The sequence below is a fragment of the Schistocerca cancellata genome, chromosome 8 (assembly GCF_023864275.1).
Source record: "Schistocerca cancellata isolate TAMUIC-IGC-003103 chromosome 8, iqSchCanc2.1, whole genome shotgun sequence".
Lineage (NCBI taxonomy): Eukaryota > Metazoa > Arthropoda > Insecta > Orthoptera > Acrididae > Schistocerca > Schistocerca cancellata.
The window spans coordinates 354628732-354647257 of NC_064633.1; positions in this window are offsets into that span (position 1 = coordinate 354628732).

Here is an 18526-nt window from a genome sequence, read left to right on the forward strand (position 1 = left end):
CTTGTATATTTAGAAGACGATGACTCAAAATTGGGGGACCATCTGTTTTATTCTATCTTCTCAGCACCTTTAAAAATTTTCCCAGACATTTTGGAACGCGAACATTTGCAACTCACCTCAGACAGCCTCCAGCTTTACTCACTGTAACACACGAACAGCCACTAGTTTATCGCTGTAAGTCGCTCATATCCATCCACTTCCAGTTTTTCTCACTCACACTTTCAGCCTATTTCATTTCATTATCTCTTTGAGTCTGTCTATTATTATCTCCTGTGTCACAGCCAGAGTCTCCTTCGTCCTACCCTACTTCTACAGTCTCCCCTCACTTTCACTGTCTCCCTCTTGCTACCTCTTACTACTAATATCTCTTTCCTTCCTTCCTACTGCTTGTGTCTCTTTTCACTCTATCGTACTATTCCACGTTGTAATTGTTACATAACTGTGTTTCTTATTATCGCTGGCTCTCAGTGGCTTCCACTTCCTCTTTCACTTCATTCCTCCCCCGCCCCCTAGCACTGTCTCCTCCACTCTTTTCCTGGCACTGTTCCGTCACTGTGAGCTATATTTTACTGCCACCGTGTCCCTCTCTTTCTCTCACACTCCTTACAGTCGTAAAATTTCGAAACAAGTAAGTGTCCTACATTAACTTCTACGTGGTTGCATATGACAAACTGAGAAAGAATGAACTGGAATAAAAAAAAAGAAAACAAAAAATTTCAAGGTAAACTACAGCATGTGGCAACAAGGTATATATACAAAACATTGTCTATGTTTAAAATTGTAAATACTGTCTTCAAAACTGAATTTTATATCTGTACAAGTTGAAAGGTCTCTGTTGGATTCCTTTCATGTTAATTTCTTAAATATGTTGTCATTTACGGCATAAATTCCTCTTCTAAATTTACTGTGATGTTTCTGACTATCTGGGAGGACACTGAGCAGTGGAACGTGTTACTTTTACACATAAACAAGAACGATCTGTCACACTACCACACTTTAAAACACAGTTTATATGTAATTCATGTCACACAGTCTCATACAGAACCTAAATCTGCTTTCTTTTATATACTGTATATGATGAGATACTGTCATCCCACTTCCCTTCTGTGTGAGAGGATGATTGAGCAAAAGTATTTCTAGTTGCATGCTTGATGGCAGCAGACTAGCCTGTCTGCTAGAGAACAGTAGGACATATGTCGGAACAGGTAGCTACACTTTCTAAAAGGAGAGAGGTTTCTATTCTTAGTATGGTCCTGTCCGTCCCTTGTCATGTTGGTATAGGAAGCTGCCTCTCTGGTCACTTTCATTTGTATCTGTGAGGCACCCTCAGGTAGGGACCATGGCAGTCTGTCTGCGGCGAGCGTCTGAAGTGGAAAGATCTCCGGCTAAGTGCATGTCTGCTAAGTCTGTAGGACAATGGATTTCTTAAGTTCAGTCTAACTGAAAATTTAATCACCTTTATTTCAGGTTTAGCTCTAAAATATCTAATGTTATCTTAAATTGCAACGCAGTGTATTTCGAGTGTAAAGTTCAGAATATCTTCCAGTAGTTGCTTTGTCACTACTTTGTGAGTAAAGTGGAACCACATGTTGATCAGTAACTCTAACTAAGATCATCAATCTTAAATGCGAATGTGTGTGAGATTATAACATCTCGTCTTGACAATATTTTTCAATATAGCAACTTTTCTTTATTTTCAACCCACGTGGGGTTTACTTTGTGAGACCAGTACCACGTGCTTATACAATTGTTTGGCCCATCAGGTTAATAGTAAGACGACAGTAACCAGTTCGAGGTTTTTCTTTTGTAAATTGCGTTTCGATGTAATTTATTTTAATTATCACAATTATTGTGGAGTTACATTCTTTGTGTAAACCAAGTTGACCATGTGAAGCATGTGGTGTAAGCATCAAAGTAGCCCTCAGCTATTCTTTTTGGGAAGATTTCACAGAGGGAATGTATGAATTTAGTATACCAGTGTCTGGTAATTTCATGACGGACAGGACTGCGCTACGACCATAACTTCTTTGGGTGAAAATTGAATCGGTTGGTTGTGGTTAATTTCCTCTTGCATATGTTTCAACTTTCTTCGTGTGTTATTTTATGAATGCAGTGTTGTATGTAGCCTCCCAATCTAGGCTCCCTATTTGATGTGTTCTGTAAGATTACAAACTCACATTTACACAGTCCTAAACAAGGCACCAGTTTAGTTATGAATCAAGTTTGATATGCTGAAATTTTAACAGAACAATGATCAATGTTAAAATAAATGTCTAAATATAAACGGATTTATTTCTTTTATTTAAACTGTCCTTATATATATATATATATATATATATATATATATATATATATATATATATATCACATCATCTTTGTTTATATATATATATATATATATATATATATAATCACCGGTTATCGTAAGATGAGTACTAAAAGATTATAGTTAATGTTAGTTTGGTTGGGAATTTGGTAAGGTAGACTGGATACCTGGTGAAACAGTTTCGCAATAATGCAAGGTTAACTTCCCCGACAGCTCACAGCTTTTGACACTCTTTTATTGTCTATCAGCACCGCTTTCAGATCAAATTAAAGCAACAACATTACACATATCGACATTGTTCTGTGATTCAGCTAGACTCTGGAATCTCTGAAACGTTAGATTGTGAGCGTTGTATAATCTTAATTTTTTTTTTCCCTCTAGCGCTCAAACAACTTCTGCGTTGTTTCTGAGCAGAGTTTCAAAAGATTCACTGCGTTGTTGAGCGACGTTGGGTTGTTTGTCTTGTTTTCTTTTCTATATTTGTGTGTTGTATATATATGTGTTTTTTGTCTCGCTTGTAAATTGCACTGACTTCGATCAAAGATATAAATTTGTTTTGCATGTGAAAAAGTGCGTGCTAGGTTGGGTACCTTTCGTGTGACAGTCGTAATTTTTTGGGGATGCATTTATTTTGATTAGTGTGTTGCGTACCAGGTATAAATTGAACTAATGCAGACACGTAACCAAGCTAAAATTAGGCGGTCCAACAACTTAAGGAACATGGACCAAGGGGATAATTTGATTTCGAATATTAACGCGTCGGACGGTTCTGAAATTGGGGAATACTTCAGAGGAAATGCAAAACAGGACGAATGGGCTCACATCAGAGCCAGAAATTAATTTACCTCCAACTAACCAAATTGATTTGGCAGAACTCATGAAAGCCTTATTGCAACAAAATAAAGAAAACGCAGAGAAATCTGAAAAATCGATCCGAGAGCTAGGTGAACAAATGACGAAAAAATCTGAAAAATCGATCCGCGAGCTAGGCGAACAAATAGACGAAAAACTAATTCAGCAGACAAATAAAGTCGACAAGTCGATGCAGAGAGTGTCCGATGACATCTCACAATGAATAAACAATCTGGCAAGTGAAATAAAAAGTGATATTATGAAAGAATTAGGCCGTACATTTGAACAAATCGATGATCGTCTGCAAACCTTAGAACAGGGCAAGCGGAGGCGCGATGCAGAATCGAAAGAGAACGAAGAACAGCTACTTAGGAATTTCCAAGCGCTGGGAGAAGAATGCCAAAGGGAACGCCAGCAGGTACTCTCCAGGGTTGAGGAGTCGGAAACGCATTGTCCCACGTCCGTTAGCAACACAGTAGCGGACAACAGTCAAGAGATTTACGCACTCTAACAGCAAGTAGAATAATTGAAGCAGACTGGGGCGGAGGACAACAGACAAATGTATGATAAGATTGCGGCATTAGCGGATATCGTAGGCACGATGAAGGTGACGGAGAGTGATAACAATACTACACCGGCAGCGGTCCCAGAGACCGAAGAAGTGCATTCGCTTCTTAGATTTCAGAAGGGACAGTTCGAAGTGAACAGGCGGCACAAAGCTGTAACAGGCGAATTACAAGAACGCGTGGCGCATCTGGAAAGCCGCATGGGGTGTGATTCCGAACTCGCCAATAGCACTAGAAATAGCTGTACGAACAGTGCAGAGAGGGCTCTGTTCACGAGGGAGATTTTGACGACAGGGAAGAATGTATGTTGAGGGGCAGGCATGAGAAACATAGAAACATTCAAGGGCCTCGCCGGGAGGAAATGCGGGGATTTGATTTCAAACATTTCCTTACGGTGAGAAAGTTTGAGATATTTCGAAATTCGCAAAGAGGAATACATCCACGAGCATGACTCGAGCAATTTGAGTTCTTTCTTCCCCCCGACTAGGCAAGTTCACATAAGATAGAATATATGTGTGGCTATTTGGAAGGCGAACCGGCGATTCGCATGAGGTCGGCAGCGCGTCACAACAACTCCACTCGGAAGTTTCGACAAGCCTTTCTGTCCGCCTATAGGTCGGAAGCGGCGCAAGATAGGGTCAAGCATGGCATAATTATGCTGCCAAATTTGAAGCAGTCTGTTTTCGGCGGCCCAGCACGCCTATTCGATCACATGGTGCAGGTAAATCAATTTCTATACGACCCACACGGGCCTGCAGAACTAATTAGGATATGCATCACCAAATTGCCGATGCACTTGCGCCACGTCATTCTTGCGGGACGATGCAAAGAGGACGTGGAAACGTTTAAGACACTTCTCCAAGAGTTGGAATACAATACAGGAGAATGCGCGCCTAATCAGGCACAAAGTTATTACGGGGCACAGCAGCTTGATCGCAGTCGTAGCCGTAGTACTAATCAATGGCGTGACTGGTCGTCGCAACGCGAACGGGACAATAATCGGGACCGGTCGTATAGAAACCGGGGTAACAGTGGCGAACACAGATGGAACAACGGAAATGATAGAGGACGTGGACAAGACCGTGAACGCATCAGTTATACAGGAGAATGCCCGCCTAATCATGCACAAAGTTATTACGGGGCACAGCAGCGCGACCGAAGTCGTGGCCGTAGTACTAATCAACGGCGTAATTGGTCGTCGCGACGCGAACGGAACAATAATCGCGACCGGCCGTATGGAAACTGGGGTAACACTCGCGAGCACAGGTGAACAACGGAAATGATTGAGGACGTGGACAAGATCGTGAACGCATCATGTATGGCAACCAGAATCGATACTTCGATGAACACGGTGGGAATATGATTGTAGGCGGAGTACCACATTATGATGAAATTCGGTCGGCCAACCCTAGACATAATCCAGCAAATGGAAATCAACAGAACCAGCAATGACAAATGATCAGCGCAAAAGGCGCCCAATCGGAACAAATGAGAGACATGGCAAATGAGTAAATAGGGTGTATAGAGAGGAGAATGAATTGATTGGTTCAAATGACTCTGAGCACTATGGGACTTAACATCTATGGTCATCAGTCCCCTAGAACTTAGAACTACTTAAACCTAACTAACCTAAGGACAGCACACAACACCCTGCCATCACGAGGCAGAGAAAACCCTGACCCCGCCGGGAATCGAACCCGGGAACCCGGGCGTGGGAAGCGAGAACGCTACCGCACGACCACGAGATGCGGGCTGAATTGATTGGTTTACATTTGTTACATATGCATTTTGAATAATATGTTGGTAAAATAATGATAAAGATGTTTCTATGTGATTGATTGAAGTGATGTTTTTAGTTTGTTTTTCCTTGTGCAATTAGGATTTAGGTTGGTTCAAATGTGAAAAGGTTTCTTTGTGAACGAGTGAAATGCTGTTTATGGTTTTTTGGTGTAAATTGAAAAGAGTCGCTCCAGAGAGAAGCAAGATCTGTGTTGAATTAAGGCAAAACTCAGGGGAATATCCGATCTGTGGGTATTATGGGTCTGGCAAACCCAGGTCCCCAGCTGTTAGTAGCCTTGTTTCCGATTTTCTGCTTTCAGTGCTACTATCTACCTATTACTATACTATACCTGTCAGTATAAATGAGGATCTCTTATTATAGTATGCCTGCTGTATGAATATTTTAAGATAGGAGAACTCTGAGAAAGGAAAGAGTAAGTTTGGAATCTTGAAAACAGGATATGATAATATGATTGTTTAACCAATGGCTTCCCAATATGCGCTAATATGTTAATATAGATGATATATCTTTTTTGTTCTTTATAACTGAGTACGTAAAGTGCTGTCTGTGGATTTCATCAGTATATTGATTCCCTTCAAGATGAAAGAAGAATTGTGGTTTGTGTAATTTACGTCGCCCTGAATTATTATTGTGGTAGTCAAATACGAGCAGTTTTTCAACAAATGGAGAATGGAACGGAAATATGGATCCTTTTTGTAGCCTTGACTGATGTTGAGCCAGAGCCTGAAAAAATTATTCTGATTTAATATTTGTCCTAGAAAAGTGACGTTTATGTGTTTTGCTGATGCTGTAAGCATTACAGCTTACAGTTTTCACTGATGCGGAATGCACTGCAGCCTATATGAGTTGAACTGAAGAAATGTCCCTCTTGAAGGAAGAGGAAGATTAAATAATTTTGATTATGGGACTGAAGGAAAGCTTGGTTTAATGTAACAAGAATGAAGCAAAACATTTGTCATTTAAACTGCAGGAGGATTCGGATCTTTTGTGTCAGTTGTAAGTTCAATAGGATGTTAAGATGAAACTATTTTACAGAATAGAGGTGACCACAATTCTGCCATTCATGAGAAATGAATCCAGAATGACCACCACAGGTGAAATAACTGATTTGGGAGCGAAAGGTAACTTAAAGAAGGAACGAAATGGGTAAGAAAATGTAGTATAACCTGTATAATGAAAATATTTTTACCCCATCTCAGAGTCATCTGTGTGATTAATTCTTGTGATAACGTAATTTTAGATGAAATTGTCTTACTGTTTTATGTATAAACATATGAGTATGATTGATGTATAATTGCGAGTCTCTTATCAGGTGTATCAACTGGTATAAAGGTTTTGGCGTGCAAATAACCATTGTTCTTTTTACTATGTATGTTTAAGGAAGTTTCTTCATATTTATCATGTGACAAGACATATGCCACGAGAGTCAAAAAGAGGACGAATTAGAACAATGTTATAGTGGTATAAACACTGTGTTGAAGTAGCATTGAAGTAGCTTGTTGGATTAACTAGTAGTGGATTGAAGTAGAATTTTGAGTAATACATGTTTATGAGTAGTTAGTTTGTATTACAGACAACAGGTGTGCGTGTGTGTGTGTGTGTGTGTGTGTGTGTGTGTGTGTGTAAATAACATGTGAACCCTATGCTGTACTGACCTATACTTGCACAAGGCATAATCCTATTCATTTTAGTGAATTAATAAGTAGCATTTGATTTATTAAAACGCAAGTGAACCACATTAGTGATGTGGATTTAGATATGATATTGTCAGTTCATTTAATTTTTATTTTTATACTGTCAAGTCATTTCACTTTAATTTTTTATATTGTCAAGTCATTTAACTTTTATATTTATGTTGTTGATTCATCTAACATTTTTATTTAAAAAAAATTAAGTCTCACTTTTGTTCTTAAAAATTGTGAAAGACAATACTAAGTGGTATTATGTATGACATTTTGTAATCACATAACTATGATGAACAATTTATGTGAATAGAGAGCGTGAAAGCAAACCGGCTAAACTCTTACGAGACAGCAGCAGCAGCGAAGAGGAGGACTAGGTGTTAACAGGTGGCTTTCCCAGCAGGACACACTGTCAGCTGGGCCACTTCTGGAGCCTGCTCGCCAACAAAAGAAGGGCTGCAGGGCAAACACTTTCCCTTGCACCCGGAGCTAATGGCCGGCCGCACCAGTGCGACCCTTCGTGGAGGCGATGACCTGAGATGGCCAAGCGGTCCACCGCGCGGAAATCCATCTGCTGGCAACGCACCACACAAACGCGACCATGACGAGACGGCCGCGGTGAAACGACAGAAGACAGGGGATAAAGGGGCGCGGAGTCTTTTGACAGGTACTATCCAGAGAAACTTGCAGACGTCAACGACGACAATCAACATTTCTTGGCGGAAGCCCGTTGTCAAGCGACAGTAAACCATGGTTCGGTGTTCTCTGGTTGCTAAGGGTGGCACAAAGAAGAGCCACTAAGTGTCTTTCTTGCCCAGGAATATCAAACCAGCAAACCCATTGAGGATAACTCAAGAATTTAACAAGGGGCGTGGAGCCTTTTGACATGTACTATCCAGAGAAATTGGCAGACTTCAACGACGCCTGTCAACATTTCCTGACAGATGCCCACTGTCAAGCGACAGTAATTCATGATTCGATGTTCTCTAGTCGTTAAGGGTGGCACAAAGAATAGCCATTAAGTGTCATCCTTGCCCAGGAATATCAAACCGGCGAGCCAATTGAGGATAAATCAAGAATTTAACAACACAAGGGCATGGAGCCTTTTGACACATACTGTCCAGAGAAACTGGCAGACTTCAACGACGCCTATCAACATTTCCTGGATGATGCCCACTGTCAAGCGACAGTAAATCATAGTTCGATGTTCTCTGGTAGCTAAGGGTGGCACAAAGAAGAGCCATTAAGTGTCATCCTTGCCCAGGAATATCAACCTGGCATGTGAGATGAGGATACCGCACGAATTTGTCAACACAAACATGGAACCTAATCGAGATGTACACGACAGGGGCCACCAAGAGAAACATCATGCTTCATGAGAGAGCAGAGATGGCGGGATTGCACACAACAGATGGACAAAAATCCCTACAGCTGCAGCGATGACCTCCCACCCCCCTTATATTGTGCCTCGGAACAGTGGAACTACTGAGTGTGTCAGTGAACAATGATTATACGGTTCTTAGTCCAATGCATATACGTGTGTTTCGGTCAGAGAAACTTTGACTCGTGTGTTTTTCAGGGGTTCGATTTATTGGTGTTTATTAGACTGACTGTTTTATTGATCAATGTTTGTTCTTGTGTGTTGTATTAGATTTGTAATATTTTGTTTCGTAAATTCATTCCTGTGGCATTGCTTCGTTTATCAGTCAGAAAGCTATTCATGCTCATTGGACTGTGATCGATTAGCCTTTGCATGGAGCATATTTATAGTGAGGAACCCCTTAAGGGTAACAATCACATAATTAATTGTAGTTTCAGTATAATGACACAGTGATTATTGTTTGCTAACTAACTGAAATATAGTAGAGTGATTAACATAGTGCCAGAAAGTTATTTTAATTCTACAAATTACTAGTTTTATAAGATATAGAATTTTTTTGCGATAACCACTTTGTAAAACATGTTTTTTCTCTTATCATTTTTGCTTTTGCGGATTGTGCACTGTAATGTTCTGCTTTATAATACTGATGTTATTTTCATGTTTTTCTTTTAACTGCTGTGGCACCTTTGCTATTCTCATAAATTTTACTTGTTAATAAACAGTCATAAATTTTCCTGTGATCAGTTGGCTCTGGCAATGAGCAAATACTGGTAAACTCCATAAGGGTAACAACCAGAAATTGTTTTCATATTAATGACACAGGAACCATTGTTTTTACTTGCTGACCGAATTAGGTCTACACTATCTTTTAAATAGGTGTCACAGATTGTTTTTTTTTTCTCTTTGAAATTGGTAGATTATAAATATGTGTTGAAATTATTGTGTTTTAGCAAGTATCTGGTGACCTTTTGCCTTTTCTTTACATTTTTGGTTTACGTTTGGTGTGAGAAGCTTGCTTGGGAATGTCCTAGCATGGCCAGAAAATTCCCTGCACAGTCTTTTCCCGGAGCGTTGGGGCTATGAAAGGTATCTGTAGGATTCCTTTCATGTTAATTTTTTAAATATGTTGTCATTTACGGCATAAATTCCTCTTCTAAATTTACTGTGATGTTTCTGACTATCTGGGAGGACACTGAGTAGTGGAACGTGTTACTTTTACACATAAACAAGAACAATCTGTCGCACTATCACACTTTAAAACACAGTTTATATGTAATTCATGTCACACAGTCTCATACGGAACCTACATCTACTTTCGTTTATAAACTGTATATGATGAGATACTGTCATCCCACTTCCCTTCTGTGTGAGAGGATGATTGAGCAAAAGTATTTCTAGTTGCATGCTTGATGGCAGCAGACTAGCCTGTCTGCTAGAGAACAGTAGGACCAACGTCAGAACAGGTAGCTACACTTTCCAAAAGCAGAGAGGTTTCTATTCTTAGTATGGTCCTGTCCGTCCCTTGTCATGTTGGTATAGGAAGCTGCCTCTCTGGTCACTTCCATTTGTATCTTTGAGGCACCCTCAGGGAGGAACCACAGCAGTCTGTCCGCAGCGAGCGTCTGATGTGGTAAGATCTCCGGCTAAGCGTTTGTCTGCTAAGTCCGTAGGACAATGGATTTCTTAAGTTCAGCCACACTGAAAATTTAATCACCTTTATTTCAGGTCTAGCTCTAAAATATCTAATGTTATCTTAAATTGCAATGCAGTGTATTTCGAGTGTAAAGTTCAGAATATCTTCCAGTAGTTGCTTTGTCACTACTTTGTGAGTAAAGTGGAACCACGTGTTGATCAGTAAGTCTAACTAAGATCATCAATCTTAATGTGCGTGAGATTATAACGTCCCATCTTGACAATATTTTTCAATATAGCAACTTTTCTTTATGTTCAACCCACGTAGGGTTTACTTTGTGAGACCAGTACCACGTTCTTATACAATTGTTTGGCCCATCAGGTTAATAGTAAGACGACAGTAACCAGTTCGAGGTTTTTCTTTTGTAAATTGCGTTGCGATGTAATTTATTTTAATTATCACAATTATTGTGGAGTTACATTCTTTGTGTAAACCAAGTTGACCATGTGAAGCATGTGGTGTAAGCATCAAAGTAGCCCTCAGCTATTCTTTTCGGGAAGATTTCACAGAGTTAGTATGAATTTAGTATACCAGTGTGTGGTAATTTCATGACGGACAGGATTGCGCTACGTACGTAACTTCTTTGGGTGAAAATTGAATTGGTTGGTTGTGGTTAATTTCCTCTTGCATATGTTTCAACTTCCTTCGTGTGTTATTTTATGAATGCAGTGTTGTATGTAGTCTCCCAATCTAGGCTCCCTATTTGATGTGTTCTGTAAGATTCATCATCATCATCAGCCAATTCAATCATTAGATGATGTGGCCTCTTCGAGTCGTGGATTCAGATAGGCTTTCAGAAGTCTTCTCCAAGTGGGACGGTCTTGGGCAGTTCTCTGCCAGGTGTTACCAGCGATCTTCTTGGTGTCTTTGTCCCATCAGTCTGGTGGTCTTCCTCTAGGCCTCCGGTGCTCTCTCGGACTCCACTCCAGTACTAGCTTCGTCCATCTGTTGGCTTTTCTTCTTGCGACGTGGCCAGCCCACTGCCATTTCAAGGAACCTACTCTCTCTAAGATGTCATTAACCTTCGTCACAGACCGGATGTCATCTGCCCTTTTCCTGTCCTTTCTTGTATAGCCCAGCATTGATCTCTCCATGGTTCTCTGTGCTGTCCTAAGTTTCCCTTTTGTGAATGAGTTCAGTGTCCATGTCTCGCATCCGTACGTCATCACAGGAAGAATGCATTGATCAAATACTGCTTTCTTCAGATTTACTGGCATTTTTGATCTGAATACTTTTGAATTCTTCCCAAATGCTTGCCAACCAAGCTGGATGCGTCGATAGATTTATGGTCTTATGTCTCCCTTCATATTTATAATCTGGCCAAGGTAGACATATTCACTGACCTCTTCTAGTAGACTGTCCTTGACTTTCACATCTCCAGCTGGGACCCATTTGTTGGATATTACTTTTGTTTTGGAAAGGTTCATGTTCAAGCCAACTGGCTGACATTCCGATGCAAGATCTGTAACTAAGTTTTGGAGCTCTGCGAAGTGTTTGGCCAGTAAGGCAATATCATCAGCAAATCTCAAGTTGGTAAGCCTTCTTCCATTAATTCTAATTCCCTTACCTTCCCAGCTCAGCTTTGACATAGCCATTTCCAATACAGCAGAGAACAGTTTTGGGGAGATGGGATCGCCTTGCTTCACACCCCTCATGATGCGAAATTCTTGAGTTGATTCGCCGATGTTAACATAAGCTGAAGCAAGCGTGGCGATTATGCTTCTCACCTTCGAGTTAGTTATGAATCAAGTTTGATATGCTGAAATTTTAACGGAACAATGATCAATGTTAAAATAAATGTCTAAATATAAACTGATTTATTTCTTTTATTTAAATTGTCCTTTTATATATATACAGGGTTATTACAAATGATTGAAGCGATTTCACAGCTCTACAATAACTTTATTATTTGAGATATTTTCAAAATGCTTTGCACACACTTACAAAAACTCAAAAAGTTTTTTTAGGCACTCACAAATGTTCGATATGTGCCCCTTTAGTGATTCGGCAGACATCAAGCCGATAATCAAGTTCCTCCCACACTCGGCGCAGCATGTTCCCATCAAGTTCGAAAGCATCGTTGATGCGAGCACGCAGTTCTGGCACGTTTCTTGGTAGAGGAGGTCTAAACACTGAATCTTTCACATAACCCCATAGAAAGAAATCGCATGGGGTTAAGTCGGGAGAGCGTTGAGGCCATGACATGAATTGCTGATCATGATCTCCACCACGACCGATCCATCGGTTTTCCAATCTCCTGTTTAAGAAATGCCGAACATCATGATGGAAGTGCGGTGGAGCACCATCCTGTTGAAAGATGAAGTCGGCGCTGTCGGTCTCCAGTTGTGGCATGAGCCAATTTTCCGCGGGCTACGCGTGAAACTGGCCCGCACGCGTTCAACCGTTTCTTCGCTCACTGCAGGACGACCCGTTGATTTACCCTTACAGAGGCATCCAGAATCTTTAAATTGCGCATACCATCGCCGAATGGAGTTAGCAGTTGGTGGATCTTTGTTGAACTTCGTCCTGAAGTGTCGTTGCACTGTTATGACTGACTGATGTGAGTGCATTTCAAGCACGACATACGCTTTCTCGGCTCCTGTCGCCATTTTGTCTCACTGCGTTCTCGAGCGCTCTGACGGCAGAAACCTGAAGTGCAGCTTCAGCCGAAAAAAACTTTATGAGTTTTTCTACGTATCTGTAGTGTGTCGTGACCATATGTCAATGAATGGAGCTACAGTGAATTTATGAAATCGCTTCAATCATTTGTAATAGCCCTGAGCCATATATATATATATATATATATCACCGGTTATCGTAAGATGAGTACTAAAAGATTATAATTAATGTTAGTCTGGTTGGGAATTTGGTAAGGTAGACTGGATACCTGGTGAAACAGTTGCGCAGTGATGCAAGGTTAACTTCCCCAGACATCTCACAGCTTTTGACCCTCTTTTATTGTCTATCAGCACCGCTTTCAGATCAAATTAAAGTAACAACATTACAAATTAATAAAGAGCATTTTTCCTGTTGCATGGAAGGTTAATAAAAGCCCTCTGATGAGGCTGAAACAAGTCTGGAAAATAAAATAAATGATGAAAATTGTGATTTACTCAAGGCGAACCCTGCCCGAAAACAAATCAAGATACATTCAGCCTTCTCTGTCATCTCTGAACGTTTGTGACATCATCATGGAATCATCCTGTATATGAACAGAAATACACCAAATAACTTTTAATACCGAAAACGTTAATTCCACAGTAGTTATTCCTCGATTAATGATCCTCGGATACAGTCTCGACGTTCATTGTGTCTGTATGTGTAGTCTATTATGATCTGTCTTATACTGGATACTGTAATTTTAGGTATTGTGCCGCGACATTGTAATTACTAAAACAGCTAAACTGCCGACGTTTCAGCCGACTTCATGGTGGTTCAGAGGTCCGCAGCAAGTCTGTCTAAACGATGGCAATTCAGCTGTTTTAGTAATTACATCGAAACTGCCCAGCATTCGAAATTATTTTGTCGAAGATGTCACAGACCGTGGAAGCCTGGGAAGCTATCTCAAGTCAGTTTACAACGGAGTTTCAGGCAATATTAGCTGGAAAGTTAAATAAAGACTGAGGAACATTAATGTTTTTACCTATAAGTATAGCCTAGACTTTGCTGGGTTGCTGGTAAGGTACCACTGGATATCCTATAAACTGCGAACAGTGAAATTATCGTCGAGTGAAATTTGTGCCCAGGAAAGGTCGAGGAAGCACCAGTCACACCCCCTATCCGAACTCAGAATCGTGCTCGGCAGAGAGAAAAGCCGGGGGCTGTTACGTGTGACTTGCTTTATAACAACAGAAAATTTACAGTCCGAAGTGACCATAATTTTTTTTTACTTGCTGTCCGACACAATCGCAAAAATTTTCTTATTATCGGATCCTCAGAAACTACAATGGAAAACAAAAACTTCAAATAACAGACACCGACTTGAGAATTGTATCCTTTCTATTTGACAAAGCTTACTTGAGACTAAACGTGAAATAAAAAATCGTCTATACCTGCATAATATGTTAAGTATATAAGTCGTCGCAGCTAAATAGAAGGCTGAGTTTGTGCAAATATATAGGTGACATAAATTGTACATAGCTTCACCTCTCAATCCCAGCCTTCTCTGTACGTTTTCTCAAAACACGAAAGCAACTAAACTTTTGATTAATATTCTCAATGTCACTGGCACTATTGACGAGTGAAAGTTATATGAATGCTATAAAACGGTATCTTAAGTAAGCTATACTTTAAAAGTACAGCTAAAGCATCATAAAGTAACTTATGCAATAAAAAACAAAACAAAAATGTTGTTGCGGCAATGCATAGCATATTTTTCTTATTAGAACAGAGTAAGCCTTATGAAAAACTAAAAGTCATGACTTAAATGTTAAAACAACTAGAACCAGAGCAATACGCAAATGTAAGAAGCCATAGATATCGTAGACGATATGTCGACACACTCCTTCCAGCACAGCTGGGCAGTGGCGTGGCGGCGTCGACAGGGTTCGGACATGGCTTGTGTTAGTCCAACCTTGTGGACGTTGGAGTGATAGTGAGCTGAATGGATTATTAGGGTGATTGAAGGGGGTGGGGGACGGCAAGAAATGTGGTGTTATCCACCTACTGGAGAATGCATACGAGAGGCTGCTATTTCGCGATGTACTCGTATGATGCATATGCAAGGAAACGTAGTGGTCTAGTACACATCACATTAACCAGTAGCTAGGATTAATGTACGAGTGGGAGTTTCAGTCAGCAAGAAGGCAGTTAGACAAATGCAACTGACTGCGAGCACATATCAGTAGAATCTATAGAGCGTGCTAAAATAGCATACACCTCAGTGAGGGTTTTTTATATCTAAGAAAAGAAGAGAGAAGGACAAGGTTACTGGTTGTTTTGACGTAAGAAGTTGTGATTTTGAAACCGCTTCAACCACTCATATGTAGTGGTGAGCAAGCTGTAGTGACAAGCAGAATAAAATATGTATTAGCCAAGAAATAAGCTAACACAATCTGATACAAACAAAACTTGAGGTTTTCACACAGCCCGCACTTTAATTTAATAGACAGCAACGAAAAAGTAACAGTCGGCGGATCATGATATACACTCCTGGAAATGGAAAAAAGAACACATTGACACCGGTGTGTCAGACCCACCATACTTGCTCCGGACACTGCGAGAGGGCTGTACAAGCAATGATCACACGCACGGCACAGCGGACACACCAGGAACCGCGGTGTTGGCCGTCGAATGGCGCTAGCTGCGCAGCATTTGTGCACCGCCGCCGTCAGTGTCAGCCAGTTTGCCGTGGCATACGGAGCTCCATAGCAGTCTTTAAACACTGGTAGCATGCCGCGACAGCGTGGACGTGAACCGTATATGCAGTTGACGGACTTTGAGCGAGGGCGTATAGTGGGCATGCGGGAGGCCGGGTGGACGTACCGCCGAATTGCTCAACACGTGGGGCGTGAGGTCTCCACAGTACATCGATGTTGTCGCCAGTGGTCGGCGGAAGGTGCACGTGCCCGTCGACCTGGGACCGGACCGCAGCGACGCACGGATGCACGCCAAGACCGTAGGATCCTACGCAGTGCCGTAGGGGACCGCACCGCCACTTCCCAGCAAATTAGGGACACTGTTGCTCCTGGGGTATCGGCGAGGACCATTCGCAACCGTCTCCATGAAGCTGGGCTACGGTCCCGCACACCGTTAGGCCGTCTTCCGCTCACGCTCCAACATCGTGCAGCCCGCCTCCAGTGGTGTCGCGACAGGCGTGAATGGAGGGACGAATGGAGACGTGTCGTCTTCAGCGATGAGAGTCGCTTCTGCCTTGGTGCCAATGATGGTCGTATGCGTGTTTGGCGCCGTGCAGGTGAGCGCCACAATCAGGACTGCATACGACCGAGGCACACAGGGCCAACACCCGGCATCATGGTGTGGGGAGCGATCTCCTACACTGGCCGTACACCACTGGTGATCGTCGAGGGGACACTGAATAGTGCACGGTACATCCAAACCGTCATCGAACCCATCGTTCTACCATTCCTAGACCGGCAAGGGAACTTGCTGTTCCAACAGGACAATGCACGTCCGCATGTATCCCGTGACACCCAACGTGCTCTAGAAGGTGTAAGTCAACTACCCTGGCCAGCAAGATCTCCGGATCTGTCCCCCATTGAGCATGTTTGGGACTGGATGAAGCGTCGTCTCACGCGGTCTGCACGTCCAGCACGAACGCTGGTCCAACTGAGGCGCCAGGTGGAAATGGCATGGCAAGCCGTTCCACAGGACTACATCCAGCATCTCTACGATCGTCTCCATGGGAGAATAGCAGCCTGCATTGCTGCGAAACGTGGATATACACTGTACTAGTGCCGACATTGTGCATGCTCTGTTGCCTGTGTCTATGTGCCTGTGGTTCTGTCAGTGTGATCATGTGATGTATCTGACCCCAGGAATGTGTTAATAAAGTTTCCCCTTCCTGGGACAATGAATTCACGGTGTTCTTATTTTAATTTCCAGGAGTGTATTATTCGGTACAAAAATGAATAGCTTACTGAGCGCAACAGGTTGTCCTAAAATGTGTTAGCTACTCGCTTATATTGATCAGTTCTGCTATGGGGTAGTTTTCCTAGTTGTGTAGCCATCAACGCACACTGTGGAAAGCAGTTTATTTTCTGAAATATCGTTTAATAGAACTCCAGCGCCTCTCGTATGTAAAAATGCTAACAGTTGAACGAGACAGAGCATCACAGCGGCACTCAGAAACATAGCACCACACGATGTCTTACCTTATTCAGTTCCTGAAAATTACCTGGCATCAACCATGGCTCACTGGCCAGAGTGAATTTCATTTCTACAGTTACTTTACATGAAACCACAAAAATATGGTGGCACATTTAAATAAAGCTTAAATAAATGGAAGTATATTTCTAGTAAATGAGATAGACGCAAATGTAGTTAGTAATATGTATATTCCCTATTACAAACATGTATAAACTTTTAAATTCTTGGCAATAATTCTACCCAAATTGATTAGTACACTACCAAAATACTATCTTCGAAAACATAGCCCAAACTTCGTCCATATAAAAATATCGTTGACTCCTTGAGTACCAAACATTGAAAAATTTGCGATATTCCAGTATGTAATGAAGCTACAAACAATTCAATATCCATTCTTCAATAAAATATTCATGCACAACCTCTCAGCGCCTGTTCCTTTGCACGTAAAATGTGGAATGACATTAACGAACAAACCAATACAAATGAAGAACCTAACTACCCTCTCACTGTAAATTTTATTTGAGCACAATATGAAGTCAACTAATCTTACCAAGTATCTTGTACATTGTGAAGACTATTTAAAACTGTCGTTCTCCATCAAAGAACGGTAATTTCATCATACAGTATGCTTCCTCTAATATGGATCCTGTACCAGACAGGTGTTAACACTCAAAGATAATATACATGAGTCTAATTTCTGATATCTCTCATGGCATTCTAAACCACCAAGCTACGGCATTAGCTGATAGCCAAAGAATTACTGCTGATGCAATGACTGAAAGCGTATGTTCACAAATCAGATGTGTATAAACATAGCAAAGGGTACAAGCGAGCAGTATGTGTACATTAGGATAACATCACACGTGAACTATTTGGAGAGGGAAAAAGCGGGTGCTGTTTTGCGTTATGAAGTACGGCAATTAACATTATTCTGAAGACATTGGATCATAAAATAGACCTAAGTAAACATAACGAGGATTACAAGTGGGTAGTATGTTTACATAACGGTCATACATAAACAGTGGCTTCCTGAAATGTTATTTGTTCATATAAAGACGCTAGGAATAGTGGACGGTTTGTTTATATAACAAGACCAAGGGACCCTTTTCCCCAAATTGGTATAGTCCCACTCTTAAGAAGAATCTGTGTGAATATCAAAAGTTCAAAAGTTTAGATAGTGACAGAGAAGGAATGGCTGAAGAGCGACAGGATTGTATGGATATTGTAGCCACAGCAAACTAACTCCAAGTTAATTTTATGGAAAGGGAAGAGGAAGTATATGAAAAGGGCGTGGGAGAGAAGGCACTGCTAGAAGAATCTGACCAAGTGCTTACCGGCCCAGTTCGAAATATGGCACCTAGAGCAGACGAAATGTCCTCAGAACTATTGAGTTACTT